Genomic DNA, 11791 nt, shown 5'->3' with positions numbered 1-11791 from the left:
GGCTGGAGGAAGGATGGGTTGTGAAAACATAAAGAACAATGCCCTGCCTGGTTTCAATGGATGGCCCATTAGCAGAATATCTGCCATGGAGATAAGAATCACTGCCCCCACCCTCAACAGATGGTGATAGAATAGATACCTTTTATCACATCCTGTATTGTAAACCCTAGACAGGATTGTCAACTGTTGGAGGAGGAAACAAACGAGTAAGCCAGGTGTTGCTCAGTGTGCAGCTTATTTCATGGTTTTGTTTTTCATTGACCTCTAAAAAGCACAAATTTGAACTGAATTTGGGTCCCACAGGGGCACCATAAATAACTCCATAATCATTAGTGGTGATCATCTTTTAAGAGACACACAGCAGTTAGTACACATCTGAAATGTAGGTGATGTGCACCTTGTGCTTGTGGCACAGAGTACCAATGGTGGAAAATGTCACTGTGGTAGAACAAATGCAGTAGGGAAATAAGGACTGCTGGTATCCTTATTCCATAGTTTCTACCCCATGGGCTTGGCTTTTCAACCCATTTCACAGCTGAAATCTGTTATGCTGAAGTGCAAGGCTGTAATTCTGCTCTTGGATAATGGATTCCTAAAATCCAGTTAGGAAGAGTCACCTGGAGGTCTCTGGTTCATCCCTGTCCTCATACCAGTGCTGTGCTGAGATGAGCTTGGCCAGGAGAGTTTCAGTTGGGACAGATCACATTATCTCTTTAGGCTTCTCTCCCATAATGTGACCACCCTCTGGTGAAAGTATTCTTCTGTACATTTAACTGGAATTTCCTGTGTTACAACCTGTGCTGGCTGCTTTGTTTTTTTCCTCTGTGCTTCTGGGAAGGGGCTAGTTCCATCTTCGCTACGTGCATGATTCCATTGACAAATCAGGGAAGTGTCCAGACCAGCTCTAAAAATATCTCATCTGCTTTGCAAGGCCCTGGGCCAGGGCATTAAAGCACCACTGTGAGAACAAGAACTGTCCAGTGCCTTTCTTCAGCATATTCATTAACCAAATGAATGAAAATCTGATTTGCTGCTGAAAATCCACTATTGTGAACAAGTTAGCAATGTGGGATTATGATGGCTTGATTTGATAAAAGGCAGAATTTGTATTTGGAATATATTTATTAGGTCTTGTATTTATTTTTTGCTGTTGAAGAGGACTAGATGAAATGCAGACCCTAATAAAACTACTGGCAGATTTTCTGTGCTTCCCTCCCAGTGCAGTTGTGGTTTGGTGGCTGCAGCACTGCTGTGGTCAGTACCTGTCAGCAGAGTAATTTGGAAACTGGAAATGCAACAGGAGCATGTTGAATATTTTTGTTCACTCTTTTTTAGTGCACTTCACATTCTTTAGGTACTGCTGTTCAGCCTCAGGGGGGCCATCTTGGTTTTTAATGTAGTATGAGCTGTTTAAACTCTTTCTCAATGGCAATTTTGAATAATCTTTACAGCAGAATGCAGAGATTTCTCTTCCATTTCAGAAGCTTTCCAGGACGAATGGAAGACATTGAAACCTGACCTTTCTTGTAGCAGCTGGTTTCCTTTAAAAAATACAGGTTCCACGTTGTGACTCCCTGCGGAGTTCTTAATGTGTACAATGCACACGACAGTGTAAGTGTGCCCAGGTGGGCAGGGAGGCCAAGGGCAGCTGTGCTGTCCCAGGGCTGGTGTGTCCAGCAGGACCGGGCAGTGACTGCCCCCTGTGCTGGGCACTGCTGAGGCCCCACCTCCCATCCTGGGGTCAGTTTTGGGGCCCCTCACAATAAAGACATTGAGGGGCTGGAGCGTGTCCAGGGAATGGAATGGAGCTGGGGAAGGCTCGGGAGCACTAGGAGTGGCTGAGAGAGCTGGGAAAGGGGCTGAGCCTGGAGAAAAGGAGGCTCGGGGGGGGCCCTTCACAACTCCCTGACAGGAGGGGACAGCCAGGGGGGTTGGGCTCTACCCTCAAGGAACAGGGATGTTCCTTGAACATGTCCTTGAGTTGTTTCAGAGGAGGGTCTGGTTGGATATTGGAGGAAATTTCTTCATGGATAGGGTCCCCAGGCATTGGTACAGCTGCCCAGGGCAGGGGTGGAGTCTCCATCCCTGGAGGGACGCAAAAGCTGCATGTGTGGCACTTGGGGACATGTGTTAGTGGCAAACTTGGAGGTTCTGGGGGATTGGTTTGACTGCGTGGTCTTAAAGATCTTTCCAACCTCAAGGACACTGAAATCGCTCAGCAATTTATTGAAAGAGCTCAATAAATTGCTCTTTATTGGCAAGAGCACATCTGATGTCAGAGTTTTGCTAAATCATTCACAACCAATTTTTTCACTCTTCTCTTTGTTTTCAGCCCACATGCTATTAATTCAGAGTTCACTCTAGCCTGAGGTCCAGCTTCTAGATTGCCTCAATGCAGATTGCCAGATACTTTGTGGCTGCTTTACAATGGTTTTAGCGGGTGCTAATGAATGAAGAATAGCACTGAGGAGAGCCTGGCTGGAGAGTCCCCTCCCCAGCGCCAAAACCCCTCAAACGGGTTCCTCTGGCCTCCCACACCTGACCTGGTGAGTCAGAGGGAAGTGCCAGAATCCATCTTTTCTCCCTGCTGGGCCTCTGCACAGCAGATGTCCCAGCACTGGGGCAATGTGAGCCACGGGCTCCCTGGATCTGGCAGGCAGATCCAGAGCTGGGTCACTGCGAGTACAGAGGGCAGGGGGGAGCAAAGGCAAGATTCGGTGTCAGACTGGATGGATGCACAGAACAGTGTTCCCTGTGCAAGGTGTGAGAAGCTGACCCAGAGCAGCCCTCAGGTCTCTGTCCCAGTCAGGCTGAACAAATGGACAAAGTCCCAAAGCAACCTTACCTTCAGTTCACAACCTCTTCCCCCAGCCTCGTTTGCAGGCTCATTTCATTTTGAGGGGCAAAAATGCAAGAAGTAAGATTTCTGTGTGTGCCCAAAGGAGGTGCAGTTTAGGAAAGTGTGGGCACTGGGTGAGGAATGAGGAGAGCTGGTGTGTGCTGTCCTTCATACAACAGCAGCTGGCTCAGATTTGCAGCTTCCTCCCACTCCTTATCTCCCCAGTAGCAGCAACCACTGGTTGAGAACCGGGAAATAGTAAGTCCACTCCAGTTAATAGCTGTTCCTTAAATTTAGCTGTTCCTAGCAGAGGAATTTAGCAGAGCTTTTCCTACTGTTTCTATTTGAGCAGGGAAAAAACCCTCAGTAGTAAAGTAGTGCTAAACCAGATCTGTTTCCACACGGGGAGAAGTTTTTATTGTATGCTGTGTCCAATTTCAGGTTGTTATTTAGCACCTTCAAGTGGTTTGCACTGTCCCATTGCCTTCAGTGAGGTTGGGTTGCTCTGGGTGGTAGCAAACACTGTCATCCTTGGAAATCTGTCCCTGCAAATTGATGGAATCTGGTGATCAAATGAAATTAATGATGAAAGATTGTACTCTTTATCTTCCAGCAGCTCTGATTTGTCCAAAAGTACTCAAGTATTTCTCAAATGTCTGCCAGACTAACATTCTGTTAATGCTTTCCTTATTGTTACCTGTGAAAATACTCTCCTCTTGTAAATAAAGCACCTCCTGCTCCTGTTTTCCCTCCCTCGATCGTTGAGTCAGAAGTGATAAGAGAGCACAGGCTATACATTTTTCTCCATTTATCTCAACCAGTGATGCCAGACTCTGGGATTTTTAAATTTGCAATATAGTCTTATTAGGCCCTGCTCTTTATTTTTTTGCAAGGCTGGAGTTCTATGAAATGGAGATTGATGGAGGTGCACAGGCTGCTCTGGGAAATACAGATCAGTGCAGAGGAGAGCAGGGCATGGCTGAATGAATGCTGCACTGATGACTCTGAGATTCATGCCTGGGCTTGTTTTCACAGCAGTGGTTCTTCCTGCAGAAGATATGAAGCTAATTGTGGGGTTTTTAGCCTGTGGGCTTTTTGCAGTAAATGTAGCCTGGGAAACCTCAGCAGGGTTTGCAGTAGCATTGTTTGCCACTGGACAACTTTGCACCACTGCAACAATTACAGTTATTTTTTTTCTCTTTTAAAATCCCTTCATGCCTCCATGCCTCCATGTGGTTTGCATGCCAGATTAGGGAAAACAAAAACAAACATAGACAGAAGAATAATTAAAAAAACCCAAACCTGTGAAAAAATACTTCCAGAAGTGAGTGGGATAAAAAAAATGGGTTTAAGGTTCTTCAGAATCCTTTTTATGGCATGGGGGCACCCCAACTTCTTGTCTAATTCCCTGACACTGCAGAAAGATTAAATACTTTAGGGTACTTAGAAAGTTTATAGTAAAGTTTTCACTTCCTATTCCATCTGCAGACTCCAGAGACATTTTTCAGCACACCTGGTACTTTTCTGTAGCACCCTGGTTTTGGTTTCATTCCTGGAAAATAATTGCTGTGAGGGAATATTTAATGGACCACAGCCATAGGTATGTGCTCCTTTTCCCATGGAGCAGCAGCATTTTGGAAGTAAACTGAACAGATTGCAGAGGTTCAGGTACTTAAATGCTTAATAATTTAAGGTAAAATTAATAGTAATTGGACATGAAGTTTTGGGTTGATCTAGGGATTGCTGTCAGCATCTGCATTTTTATTAACTTGTTTCCACTAAGAACAAACATTCAGTAGTCCTGTTCTTCCTTCTCTCCAAAACTTGTGTCCTATGTGTATTTTATCAACAATTGGCTGCGGACTCCTTTGATTCTTTTGGGGATCTGTCCTGCCACTGAGATGTCATTTTGGAGATAAGTATCAACATCTCTGACCACACTCCAGACTTAGAGGAAAGGAGCAGTGATAGGGAATGCTGAAGGGATCTGTTCTGCTCATTTAGTTTGCTTTCCAAACTGAGAAATGAATATTAATTGAATCACGGCTTTATAGCAAGGAAATCTTTGAAATACTAAAACCTTTGTGTTTAAAGTAGTCTGACTCTGTCAGATATTTCTGAGGTCTTTTCAGAGGAGGAGGGATCTCTAAGCGTAAAATTACAGTCATTTCACAATTATAAACCGTACAATTTTTACTAAAATTTTGCTCCCAACCCAGAAATGCGGCTTACACTCAGGAGCAGCCAATATATGAAAAAAGTTCTGAAACTTCCAAACCTGGAAGTGCAGCTGAGGTGCCGAACCAAGCACCTGCCAGTAAAACTCGGGATTGCGCAATTGTTACAAATTGGTTACTCTGTTGCGTGGCAGGTGGAGGCGGGCTCTGTGCCGGCAGTGCGGGGGAAAGATGGAGGGCTCCCTCCTGGGGGGGCTCCCTCCTGCCAACCCCGTGGCCCAGGGGAGAGGTGGGGATCTCCGTGCCTCCCTCCTGCTGTGGGTGAAGGCGGGCTCCATGCCTCCCCATGCTGCTGCTACCGTGGGTGAAGGCGGGTTCCGCGCCTCCCTTCCACCAGCACCGCAGGGCAGCGCCAGACCAGGGCGAGTGATCCCGTGATTCTGTTACTAATTCGTTACTTTGTTGCACGCAGGTCCTCCCTGCAAACAAAAATGCGGCTTATAATCGGTGTGGTTTATACATGGACAAAGACCTAAACGTTGCCGACACCTGGACATGCAGCTTATAATCAGGTGCAGCTTGTAATTGTGAAATTACTGTACTTTGGATGCTCCCATTTCCACTTTAGAAGACTCTAAGGTTGGATGTCTTTCACCAACAAGTGAAAAAACATTATTTTAATGAATTTATGTATATATTTATAATATATATATATTTTAAATGGCACTCTTATTTGTTATGGAATACATGGAAAGTGAGGCTGTGTATTCTCATGGTTCATTTCTGGCTATTACTGTTGTAAGTCACATAACACTCTTATTTATCTATTTGAGATAGCTGTGCACAGTGAAGGGCAACCCATTTGAGATCCCAAATCACATTTTAGCTGAGAAAGCTGCTCAAAATGGCATGGATACCACAAGAACACTGTTAGGTAAATCTAATAGATTGGCTAAAATGTAGAGAATGAAGGTGTTATTAAAGTGTACTAGAGTATATTAGAGTCAATAGATAGTTTCCACTGATTCAGAGGGGTCTTCAGGGAATGGTGTATTTTAGTCCTTTCCTGCCTTGATCGGTACTAAATGAAAGCCACATGTGAATTGTGTTATGACATTAATATAGCCATTTTAGGACTCCCATATTTCAGAGAGGGTTTAATCTTAAAGGATTTCCTGGATGGAAAGATATGTGCATATGCCACGCAGGAATTGAAATAGTTCCTGATTTCACTGAAAAAAAAAAAAAAACCAAAACCAAGAAAAAACCCAACTTGCAGAAAGGAGACAGGAATGGCAGGAATGACTAAAGCCTCCTTTTTCTTCTGGGAGAGTGACTTGACCATATGTTGGCCATCTGCATGTCATCTGAGAATCTTGCCAATGAAATCTTTGTATTACCTCAGAAAATAATCTTAAAGGAGCACTTTGAGAGTGGGTAATGGTGCTTTCACACAGCCCCTGGCCTGGTGCTGCTCCTCCAAGAGGAAATTGTGTCCCACAGATGGGAATGGTGTTCCACAGGAGGGAATGGTGTCCCACAGGAGGGAATGGTGTCCCCCAGGTGGGAATGGTGTCCCACAGATGGGAATGGTGTCCTCCAGCAGGGAATGGTGTCCCACAGGAGGGAACGATGTCCCACAGATGGGAATGGTGTCCCGCAGGAGGGAATGGTGTCCTTCAGAAGGGAATGGTGTCCTCCAGCAGGGAATGGTGTACCACAGGAGGGAATGGCATCCCACAGATGGGAATGGTGTCCTCCAGCAGGGAATGGTGTCCCACAGGAGGCACTGGTGTCTCACAGGAGGGAATGGTGTCCCACTGGCATCCCACAGGAGGGAATGGTATCCCACGGGTGGGAGTGGTGTCACAGAGGTTGGAATGGTGTCTCACAGGTCCCATGTCACACCTGCCAGCCTTGCATGTGGCAGGATTTCATTTCCCTCTTCCAACCCTCCCTGAAGGGACTGTGCAAGTGGCAGAAAATATTTACAGTATTTTCATGACTGTAAGGTGCACCCTTTTGACTAAAATTTTGATCGAAACCTGAAAGTGTGCCTTATAATCCGGTACACTTTATATATGGACAAAGTTTGGAATTTTGCCAACCCAGAAGTGCAAACTGTGAGCCGGGCTGCGAGGGGGGGCTGTGCCATGAAAGCCCTGACCCGTGCCGGCATGGCAAGAGCCGGGAGCTGCACCAGCCGGTGCTGGGGACGGGCGGGAGTGCTGGGGCCCACAGCATGGGGAGGGCACCTGGGGCTGCGTTTAAAGGCTACACCAATCTGTGAAAAATGTTTGCAAATTGAGCACCTGCCAGTAAACCCCGCGATCGCACGATTCCGTTGATAATTCGTTACTTTGTTGCGCGTGGATCCTTGCTGCAAAAAAGAAGTGCACCTTAGAGTCCGGTATGCCTTATATATGGACAAAGTTTGGAAATTTGCCACCACTTCGAAGTGCGCCTTATACTCCAGTGCACCTTATAGTTGTGAAATTACTGTAGTTTGATTCTGAAGCACCAGAAAAACTTGAAGTAGCCTGTCATGTCAGACTGACGTTGGGGTGTCTTTGTCCCCAGATCAGGGGTAATTTGCTGGTGAAAGGGAAGAATACCCCACCAAAACCCCTTTCTAGTGGTGAAACTCCATTTTAGAGGTCTAAGAGCTATTATTGTGGGTGGCCACATGCCCTGGGGAGCCTGCCTCTCTGCCCCCCTCTCAGCACACCCTATCTGTGGGGTGCTGCAGCTCTGGGGGCCCCAAAGGAGGACATGAAACTGCTGGAGCTCCAGAGGAGGCCACGAGCTGGGAGAGCTGAGGATGCTCAGCCTGGAGAGAAGGCTCTGGGGAGATCTAATTGAGGCCTTTCACTAGCTGAAGGGGGCCTATAGGAAAGATGAGGTCAGACTTTTTAGCAGGGCCTGTTGTGGCAGGAGAAGAGGTGGTGGTTGTAAACAGAAAGAATGTAGATCTAAACTAGATATAAAGAAGATTTTTGCTTTTTATGCTGAGGGTGGGCAGGCCCTGGCACAGGGTGCCCAGGGCAGCTGTGGCTGCCCCTGGATCCCTGAGAATGTCCAAGGCCAGGCTGGACATTGGGGCTTGGGGCAGCCTGGGACAGTGGAAGGGCAGGGGATGGACTTTAAGGTCCCCTCCAACCCCAATCATTCTGTGATTCTAAGAGCAAGGAAATGTACTGTGGGGCTGTTGTGTGTATTCCTGTCCTTTGTGCTATCCCAGAAGCTGATGATAACCTTGAAAAAATTTGGAATCTGGAATCTGAAACAGTGGAGATTGTACAAGGAGAGGAAAGAATTGTTCATGGAATTCCAAGATTCAGCACTTATGTGTGTACCCACCTGTGATGTCCCCAGTTGTGGTTTTATGACTAAATTGTGACCTGTGAACTGTTGCCTTTGTAAGGCTGGGGACTTCACTCATTGCCTTTGGCCAGAGCTTGCCAAAAGGGACTGGTGACTTTCTCATCCCCACAGTTAGAAAAGCACATGGTGCTTCAAGTGGTTTGCAGCTGGCCCAGGAAGCAATTATTTCTTTCCAACTATTAAATGTACTACAAAAAAGATTGTTTTTCTGGTTGGAAATGAATAGCTGCTTGCTGTGCATTCTTAGTTTTGGAAATGAGGTGCATCTGGCAAATCTGCTACAGTTATTACAGGGGTAACTGGATTTTGGAGTGCAGTAACCATAGCAGCCATCTCACATGTTTCCTGCTGGGTTTTGGAGATCACAGTGTGAGCAGCACTGTCCAGAAGAGCAGCAGGTTGGAGCTCAGGAATAGACAGAAAAAAGTTGTTCCTGGGTTTGTTAGGGGAATCCATTGTTAATTATTTTATTTTCCAGGCCTGAGTGTGCAACTCAGAGATATGTCTTGGAGTTAAATAGATCACTGGATTTGGGCAAGTGTTGAATTGGTCTGTTTAGTGTGTTCATGGAATCACTTCCATACACATAGACTATTAGAATAGTCTAATTAATCTCAAAATGCTCTGTTGAAATATATTATGATTTAATGTTTTTTTTGCATTGGCCTTGAGTACCATTTAATGTCTACACCCACCCAGGGAGTGAGCTGGAGGCTGCAGTACCTCATGAGGAGTGTGTCCCATAATGCTGAGAGGCCTCTTTGCTGCAGCACTGGATGGATATCATTTGTGCTCTGTAAACTAGAGCTCCCACAGAGTCACAGCTTGGCATGTCACACACAGATTCTTCCTTGCCCTCTCAGTGTGCTTATACAGATCTCCTCTGCTGCTCCAATAATTCTTTTCGTCATGGGTTTAATGCTGTCCTCATCTCAAAGGAGCCTCGTTCAGTCTTTCACCACCCTCAGCTAAGGGAGCATCGCAGACACTGCTGACTACTCTAGAGAACTTGATTTTGCCTTCCATCAATTCTTCCCTTCTTTCTGCAATTCCTAAAGGCTTTGGATGGTTTATTTTGGGATCTTCCAGAGAATTTGAGTGATTAGCTTGAAAAACTATGGCATATTTGGAAGTAGTTTGGTGTAGCCATTAAAGTGTTAATTCTACCACTTGTTTTATCCATCAGGATAAGCTTGAATTTTATGGGCTTTGAGTGTGACAATAAGCAATCAAGTCAGGAAAATACAGTATCTGTTTCAAATTTACACAAGGCAGACGATATGTGAAAAAGCTAACAGTGATTTATTTGTGTTTCATCCTACAAACTTGTAACTGGGGTAGAATTTCCATTAGTCTCTAGGAGGACAATGACTCTGTCACAGAGCATTCCTGAGACTGTCTCTACACTTGAATTCCAGTAAGTTTTCAGTGGAGACATTTTGGTGTGTGACAGGTAAAAATTGCATACTCCATCTTTGTCATGTGCATGTTTTATCATCTGTGTGCTGATGACATTTCAGGTGGGACCCTGGGGGGACTCCTGAACTGCTCAAGCTAAATAAATTGAAGCAAATATTTGGTGCACATATTTTGCTGATTTCTGCATCCTGTGTAAATACCTCATGCAAGGTGATTTTTACCCAGAAAAGTCAAGTCACTAAGGCTAATAACAATTTCAGACTACTTGATTATATGTATTCTCTGGTGTGATAGATAAACAACAAAGAAATAAAAACCTCTTTCTAATCAACTCCAGTTACAAAGAAGGCTTATGAATAAATCAGATTTAAAATACATTACAGATAGATGCTATATGAAAAACGATGTGCATATATGTTGAAAAACAAATAGCCTCATTGTCATTGACAACTTTTTTCCTTTTCCTTTGTTACCTACACATGCCATCCTGTCCTTTTCTGGGTCAGCTGCTGTGTCTGTAGGTCCTTGGGTGGGTTTTGACACTTTGGTTTCCGTGTCTGAGAGCCCCAGGTTGTGCTGCATCTCCATCAGTGATGTGGATGAAGGGGCAGAGGGAGCCCCAGGGGTGTCTGGGCACAGGCCTGGGAGGAGTGGCTGATGTGCCAGAGGAATGTGCTGCTGTCCAGAGGGACCAGACCAGGCTGGACAGCTCAACAAGGAGGAGCACAAAATCCTGTCCCTGGGATTAGGGTTAGGGCAGGAACAAGCCCAGGACACTCTGGGGGACACCCAGCAGGGAACCAGGAAAGGCTCTGGGGAACCTGGTGAGCACCAAGAGGGTGAACTGTGCCCTGGGCCATGCTGGGAGCATTGTCCTCTGGTCCAGGAGGGGATCCCTCCTTGCTCATCACTGTGGAGCTCATCCCTGGACTGCTGTGTCCAGTTTGGGCTCCCCAGTGTGAGAGAGACAGGGACATACTGGAAAGAGCCAAACATGAGGAAACATTTCTTTTTCTGGTTTTAGTGGTGAGTGAGGGTGACCAAGCACCAGGGCAGGTTGCCCAGGGTGGTGGTGGAGTTTCCCTCCTTGAAGATGTTCAAAAGCTGCCTGGATATGGTCCTGGGCAGGCAGGTCCAGATGGATGTCTGCCAGAGGCTGACCTCAACCATTCCAAGGTTCTGCAAAGCTGGAGTAGGAGCTGCAGTTCAGCAGCTGTTTGTTGGATTTCTGGCTCTCCTTCCTTCCCTTCCATCTACTCCCACTCCCCTTGACCATGGCAAAATATAATTTTTCTGACCAGCTGGTCTTTCTGGTATGGAAATTATCTTGTTTCCACATAAGAAGTAGTGTGATTTTTGGTATGTTTTTAGCATCAATCTGATGCCATGAGAGGCTACCTAGAACAGAGGCTAGACAGTGTTAAAGGAGTAAAGCAGGAATTTTTTAAAAAGTCTTCAAAGGATAAACCTTGGGCAGTACAAGAGCCTGGCCGTGGCTCCACCCAAGACGGACGGCGTGTCACGAGTTCTCACACTTATAAGCTTTGGTCCATTTCCATATTGGGGTTCACTGTCCAATTCCAGCTCCAGGTTCTGCAATCCCATCGTCCCAGATTGCTCTCCTTAATTCTCTGTTGTTTACACTGTCTGGGCCTGAAGCTGCAACAGTGTCCTTGGTTCTGGGCTGGAAAAGGATTGTTTTGTGGAACTAAGTTGTGAAGAGAACTTGCTAACACTTTATATGAAGTTCAGAGTCACACACCAATGCAGTACAGAATCTGGAAAACATGTAAACTAAAACTTAGGGTGTCAAATCAAGGACAGTTTGCTATAGTTAGGAGAATTTTGAAACAATTTGATGGGACCTAAATCTTTACCTAGTAAAAGAAGGAGCCACATTCTGAAATCCATTATAATGTATTGTTCTTCCTTCTCATCTCCTTTTTCATAATAACTGAGTGGCTTACAGATT

Source organism: Catharus ustulatus, chromosome 17, assembly GCF_009819885.2.
Source record: "Catharus ustulatus isolate bCatUst1 chromosome 17, bCatUst1.pri.v2, whole genome shotgun sequence".
NCBI lineage: Eukaryota > Metazoa > Chordata > Aves > Passeriformes > Turdidae > Catharus > Catharus ustulatus.
This window is presented reverse-complemented; position numbering follows the sequence as displayed.